This window comes from Triticum aestivum, chromosome 7D (assembly GCF_018294505.1).
Source record: "Triticum aestivum cultivar Chinese Spring chromosome 7D, IWGSC CS RefSeq v2.1, whole genome shotgun sequence".
Lineage (NCBI taxonomy): Eukaryota > Viridiplantae > Streptophyta > Magnoliopsida > Poales > Poaceae > Triticum > Triticum aestivum.
Genome location: NC_057814.1, coordinates 233548975 through 233556474, shown reverse-complemented (window position 1 = coordinate 233556474; position 7500 = coordinate 233548975). Strand labels below are relative to the sequence as shown.

General features: G+C 35.8%; 3 long non-coding RNA genes across 3 annotated transcripts in view; 2 read left to right on the top strand and 1 right to left on the bottom strand.

The window, feature by feature from the left end:
• The window catches only part of LOC123164172 (uncharacterized), a 14127-nt gene extending 11743 nt beyond the window's left edge, over nucleotides 1-2384 (top strand). Inside the window, exon 2 of the long non-coding RNA XR_006482198.1 lies at nucleotides 2333-2384. This is a non-coding gene — a long non-coding RNA (uncharacterized lncRNA). The remainder of the gene's footprint in view (nucleotides 1-2332) is intronic.
• Nucleotides 1-7500, top strand: part of LOC123164171 (uncharacterized) — a 91192-nt gene that overhangs the window by 32388 nt on the left and 51304 nt on the right. The window lies entirely within an intron of this gene.
• On the bottom strand, nucleotides 2203-5022 carry LOC123164173 (uncharacterized). The gene is made up of 2 exons (XR_006482199.1): nucleotides 4860-5022; nucleotides 2203-2780 (listed from the first exon to the last, which is right to left on the bottom strand). It is a non-coding gene; the product is annotated as an uncharacterized lncRNA (long non-coding RNA).

Sequence of the window (7500 nt, the reverse complement as noted above, 5' to 3'; positions counted from 1 at the left end):
TGCTGCAGCAGGTTTTGAAAAGGGATGTGTTGAAGGGATATCTATATGATCCGATCGATTGCATAAGACCCGCGGTAGCAATAGAACGGGGAAAGTATACAGAAAAGACAGTTCTTTTCAATTTCGATTATCTATATATTAGTTCATTTCTATTTCTAGATATCTATTTCTATATATTAGTATTAGTTAGTAGTACTAGGATCCACCCCAGCGTCAAGAAATTGGTTAATTGGTAAAGATACATGAATTTGGTGCCCCGCCCAAGAAAGAGACCCAAGTCCTAATAATCCCGCTAAGTGGTGATTCAACATGGATTCTACATCTTGGAACCAGGCCAATTTGGGAGCGGCTTTGTGATAATGGAACCAACCAGCAAAAAGCATTAACGCTGCAAAAATCAATGCACCAATTGCAGTACAATAGAGTTGTAATTCACTAGTTATTCCAGATGCTCGCCAAAGCTGGAAAAAACCAGAGGTTATTTGGATTCCTCGGAAACCCCCGCCTACATCACCATTCAATATTTCTTGCCCTACTATAGGCCAAACTACCTGAGCACTGGGTCCAATGTGAGTAGGATCACTTAGCCATGCTTCATAATTGGAAAAACGGGCGCCATGAAAGTACATGCCACTCAACCAAAGAAAGATAATGGAAAGTTTCCCGAAATGAGCACTAAAGACTTTTCGAGATTCTATAGATTATTTCGCTTAGTACTATTATGTACAGAAGGGAGGAGCCGTATGAGATGAAAACCTCATGTACGGTTTTGGAACGGAGATTTTTTGAATAGAATGAACGACCGTAACGGATGTTGGCTCAATCCGAAGGAAATTATGCGGAAGCTTTGCAAAATTATTATGAAGCTACGCGACTAGAAAGCGATCCCTATGATCGAAGTTATGAAAATTGGTTATTTACGATGTACGATGATCCCTGTTAAGCATCCATGGCTGAATGGTTAAAGCGCCCAACTCATAATTGGTAAATTTGCGGGTTCAATTCCTGCTGGATGCACACGAACGGGAACATTCCATAAGTCTATTGGAACTGGCTCTCTATCCATGGAATCTCAGAGACTTTAATTTTGGATTTCAACAATAAGAAATAAGAAAGAATTTTACGAATTGTACAGACGAATTCGAATTAGCCAATAAATTGGCTATCGTCTTTTCAATATAAATTATTGCAATATTCAAATTGCAATATCAATGAATTACAAATACAAAAATTCATTTAAGTGAAAAAGAATACTATGCAATAATCTACTAAAAAAGCAATAATCTACTAAAAAAATGGATATTCTCAAATAATACTAAGAAAATAGTATTGATTTCTATTTATTTTAATATGTGCGCCTTTGTTTAGAGGATTCTATGTCTAATTATTCAAAATTCTAATTATTCAATAAATTAGATTGATTGATACGAGTGGATTTCCTATTACGATGGATGGAAGAAAGAATGGATAGTCCAATAGCGGCTTCAGCAGCCGCAAGGGCTATAACAAAAATTGCGAAAATATCTCCTTTTAATTGGCGACTAGCAAATAGATCAGAAAATGTTACGAGATTTAGATTAATTGAATTCAGTATAAGTTCAAGACATATTAGAGCTCTAACCATGTTTCGGCTTGTGATCAATCCATAGATACCAATCGAAAATAAATAGACACTCAAAAAAAGTACATGCTCAAACATCATTAACTAACTCCTTATCAATCTCGATTCATTTCAATATGAGGGCAAGAATTGAACCGATTCAATTAATTACAATAGAACAATTACACAACAAAAGAGAAAATAAAGGAGGTATTTGTTGGCAGTAGATGGATTTTACTAAATCAAAATTGTGATTCTTTAGTTATTTATTTTAGATTTGCATTTCATTTTGCTAAATGATATCAATTAAATGGTGTATCAATTCCATAAATTGCATATAGCAATTAATAAATCAGCAAAATTCTTTCTAATATTTTAGATAGAAGAAACATTTCTTCTATCTAAAATATTAGAAAGAATGTACCCTTCTATCCAAATCCAATTTGCATCGATAAAATAAATCCAAATTCCAGTAGTAGATGAATAATTGCAAATTTGTGTGTGTACGAGATTAGAATAACTTCAAAATAACTGACATAATTTTGTATTTTTCCTGATCAGAAAAATACATGAAAAAGAAAGGAGGTAGAAATTTTTTTGGATTTATGGTTAAAGAAGAAAAAGAAGAAAACAGGGGTTCTGTTGAATTTCAAGTATTCAGTTTCACCAATAAGATACGGAGACTTGCTTCACATTTGGAATTACACAAAAAAGATTTTTCATCGGAAAGAGGTCTACGAAGACTTTTGGGAAAACGTCGACGTTTGCTGGCTTATTTGGCAAAGAAAAATAGAGTACGTTATAAGAAATTAATCGGTCAGTTGAATATTCGGGAGCAGTAATTTAATCGTTCAAATTTTTTTCTTGTTTTATTATTTTTTTAGTAGTCTTATAGTAGTCTTAGATTTTTCATTTTGATGAGCCTCGCTTTGAGGAATCCATGGAATAATCCATTTTCATGGAATAATGAATTAAGGAAGAAAGGATATGAGTCTACCGCTTACAAGAAAAGATCTCATGATAGTCAATATGGGCCCTCAACACCCATCAATGCATGGTGTTCTTCGACTGATCGTTACTCTCGATGGTGAGGATGTTATTGATTGTGAACCCATATTAGGCTATTTACACAGAGGAATGGAAAAAATCGCGGAAAACCGAACTATTATACAATACTTACCTTATGTAACAAGGATATAGAGAGATTGTAGAAAGGGATAGGATAGTTATTTTTGCAAGAGACTTGTTGTAAATTCCTTAACTTAAGAAAGAAAAAAGAATAAAAACACAGATACATAACATAAAAAAAAATATATACAGTTGGTCATATAATCGTGGTTATATAGATATTTTCTATACTAGGGTCTTTACCCTCGGTATAAGAGGGTTAACCGAACTAACGGAGTTTTTTGATAAGGGTGTTATTGATGGAATTACCAATGGAGTGGGTCTTGCTAGTTTTTGTATAGGAGAAGAAATTAAATATGTAGGGGGAGGTCGAATCTCGTCTTATTTATTCTTTTTTTTATGTTATGTATCTGTGTTTTTATTCTTTTTTCTTTCTTAAGTTAAGGAATTTACAACAAGTCTCTTGCAAAAATAACTATCCTATCCCTTTCTACAATCTCTCTATATCCTTATTACATAAGGTAAGTATTGTATAATAGTTCGGTTTTCCGCGATTTTTTCCATTCCTCTGTGTAAATAGCCTAATATGGGTTCACAATCAATAACATCCTCACCATCGAGAGTAACGATCAGTCGAAGAACACCATGCATTGATGGGTGTTGAGGGCCCATATTGACTATCATGAGATCTTTTCTTGTAAGCGGTAGACTCATATCCTTTCTTCCTTAATTCATTATTCCATGAAAATGGATTATTCCATGAATTCCTCAAAGCGAGGCTCATCAAAATGAAAAATCTAAGACTACTATAAGACTACTAAAAAAATAATAAAACAAGAAAAAAATTTGAACGATTAAATTACTGCTCCCGAATATTCAACTGACCGATTAATTTCTTATAACGTACTCTATTTTTCTTTGCCAAATAAGCCAGCAAACGTCGACGTTTTCCCAAAAGTCTTCGTAGACCTCTTTCCGATGAAAAATCTTTATTGTGTAATTCCAAATGTGAAGCAAGTCTCCGTATCTTATTGGTGAAACTGAATACTTGAAATTCAACAGAACCCCTGTTTTCTTCTTTTTCTTCTTTAACCATAAATCCAAAAATTTTTCTACCTCCTTTCTTTTTCATGTATTTTTCTGATCAGGAAAAATACAAAATTATGTCAGTTATTTTGAAGTTATTCTAATCTCGTACACACACAAATTTGCAATTATTCATCTACTACTGGAATTTGGATTTATTTTATCGATGCAAATTGGATTTGGATAGAAGGGTACATTCTTTCTAATATTTTAGATAGAAGAAACATTTCTTCTATCTAAAATATTAGAAAGAATTTTGCTGATTTATTTATTGCTATATGCAATTTATGGAATTGATACACCATTTAATTGATATCATTTAGCAAAATGAAACACAGCATATGCATCCATCTTTTGGCTCGAGAATTTCACGGGATTAGAATAACTTCAAAATAACTGACATAATTTTGTATTTTTCCTGATCAGAAAAATACATGAAAAAGAAAGGAGGTAGAAAAATTTTTGGATTTATGGTTAAAGAAGAAAAAGAAGAAAACAGGGGTTCTGTTGAATTTCAAGTATTCAGTTTCACCAATAAGATACGGAGACTTGCTTCACATTTGGAATTACACAAAAAAGATTTTTCATCGGAAAGAGGTCTACGAAGACTTTTGGGAAAACGTCGACGTTTGCTGGCTTATTTGGCAAAGAAAAATAGAGTACGTTATAAGAAATTAATCGGTCAGTTGAATATTCGGGAGCAGTAATTTAATCGTTCAAATTTTTTTCTTGTTTTATTATTTTTTTAGTAGTCTTATAGTAGTCTTAGATTTTTCATTTTGATGAGCCTCGCTTTGAGGAATTCATGGCATAATCCATTTTCATGGAATAATGAATTAAGGAAGAAAGGATATGAGTCTACCGCTTACAAGAAAAGATCTCATGATAGTCAATATGGGCCCTCAACACCCATCAATGCATGGTGTTCTTCGACTGATCGTTACTCTCGATGGTGAGGATGTTATTGATTGTGAACCCATATTAGGCTATTTACACAGAGGAATGGAAAAAATCGCGGAAAACCGAACTATTATACAATACTTACCTTATGTAACAAGGTGGGATTATTTAGCTACTATGTTTACAGAAGCAATAACAGTAAATGCACCAGAATTCTTGGAGAATATTCAAATACCACAAAGAGCCAGCTATATTAGGGTAATTATGTTAGAATTAAGCCGGATAGCTTCTCACTTGCTATGGCTTGGACCTTTGAATCGGGACCTTTTGGCTCAACTTTATCCTAGTTTTGCCGAAGGAGCAACCCCTTTTTTCATTTTAAATTGGTCCAAATACGCAGAATTTCTGACTTTTCGCGGAGGACTAGATCCAGTAACCGGTGGTCTCTGGCTGACCGATATTGCGCACCATCATTTAGCTATTGCTATTCTTTTCCTAATCGCAGGTCATATGTATAGGACCAATTGAGGTATTGGCTCCTAGAGCTCCTTGTACGGCCTGTTGGAAAACCCGCTGTCGGACCTGATTCATTGCCCTTTGTTTTTCAAAATAAAGGATTTCGTTTTTAGACTTTTCCAATTGTTCCAAACTAATAGAAGTAGCATTAATCAAATTTGCTTTTTCTCGTTCTATCTCAGAGTATCCAATGAGTTTCGACGTATTGGGTGTATCCGTTTTTATCGAAGCTTTGATTTTCGTGCTTATCTTAGTTGTTGGTTTAGTTTATGCATGGCGAAAAGGAGCCTTGGAATGGTCTTAACTGAATATTTAGACAAAAAAAAGAAGGAAAAGATTCTATTGAGACAGTTATGAATTTGATTGAGTTTCCCTTACTTGACCAAACAAGTTCCAATTCTGTTATTTCAACTACACCAAATGATCTTTCGAATTGGTCAAGACTCTCCAGTTTATGGCCCCTTCTATACGGTACCAGTTGTTGTTTCATTGAATTTGCTTCATTAATAGGCTCACGATTCGACTTTGATCGTTATGGATTGGTACCAAGATCAAGTCCTAGGCAAGCAGACCTAATTTTAACAGCCGGTACGGTAACAATGAAAATGGCTCCCTCTTTAGTGAGATTATATGAGCAAATGCCTGAACCAAAATACGTCATTGCTATGGGAGCCTGTACCCTGTGTGAATCAGCAAGGACCACCTTGCAAGGCTAAATACTCCTGGGTGACCGATAGCGAAGTAGTACCGTGAGGGAAAGGTGAAAAGAACCCCCAGTGGGTAGTGAAATAGAACGTGAAACCGTGCTGATCTCCCAAGCAGTGGGAGGGGAAAGTGATCTCTGACCGCGTGCCTGCCAGCAAACGTCGACATTTTCCCAAAAGTCTTCGTAGACCTCTTTCCGATGAAAAATCTTTTTTGTGTAATTCCAAATGTGAAGCAAGTCTCCGTATCTTATTGGTGAAACTGAATACTTGAAATTCAACAGAACCCCTGTTTTCTTCTTTTTCTTCTTTAACCATAAATCCAAAAAAATTTCTACCTCCTTTCTTTTTCACACACTTTCTACACACAAATGAAAAACGGTTATGGATGCGGATATAGGCTACGAGCATAAATGCATGAATAGCGAACAGGTGAGTAACGCGTAAGAACCTGCCCTTGGGAGGGGAACAACAACTGGAAATGGTTCCTAATACCCCGTAGGCTGAGGAGCAAAAGGAGAAATCCGCCCAAGGAGGGGCTCGCGTCTGATTAGCTAGTTGGTGAGGTAATAGCTTACCAAGGCGATGATCAGTAGCTGGTCCGAGAGGATGATCAGCCACACTGGGACTGAGACACGGCCCAGACTCCTACGGGAGGCAGCAGTGGGGAATTTTCCGCAATGGGCGAAAGCCTGACGGAGCAATGCCGCGTGGAGGTGGAAGGCCTACGGGTCGTCAACTTCTTTTCTCGGAGAAGAAACAATGACGGTATCTGAGGAATAAGCATCGGCTAACTCTGTGCCAGCATATAGAAAACTCTAAAGAAAGAAAAAAAGGAGACCCATGCCATGATTATCAAATCTTTTCTATTTAGTAGTCTAAGTTTCTCGATGAGGATAATTAATTCGGTCGTTGTGGTCGGACTCTATTATGGATTTCTGACTACATTCTCCATAGGTCCCTCTTAGATCTTCTTTCTCCAATCTTGGATTAGGGAAGAAGGAGATATTCGCGACTACTGGCGATTTCATTATGGGGCAGCTCATGATCTTCATATCGATCTATTATCCACCTCTGTATCTATTCTTTCTTAGCTAAACAGGTGGAAGATCTATCCAATTTGGTTATATTATATCATGGACTCGAAAAACGGATCTGAATTTGACTGAAATGCACGATCTTCACAGGTATCACTTTTCACGATACCTAAAAGGTGGAATAGCGATTTTCGAACCATTTCCTATAAGAGAATGGTTTCCATTACTTTGAGAAATGGATTCTTATATCAAATTATAGCTATTGCATTAAAGAAGAAAAGAAACTAATAGAAGTCGAAGACGCGGAATGATAGTGAATAGAGAGAAAGATTCTTCTGATTTTCTTGTTTCTATCTACTAGACGCCGTAGAGAATTGAGAATTTTCATGTCTTTCAATTCTCGTACTCGTAATTGGAAAGTTATGGAAGGAGACCCATCATTTTGCAATGAAAACAACATATAAAACTCTGGACAATTTCGAAATCAGGCCAAGCGTCTTAATACATATGCAAAAAAATGCATTATTGG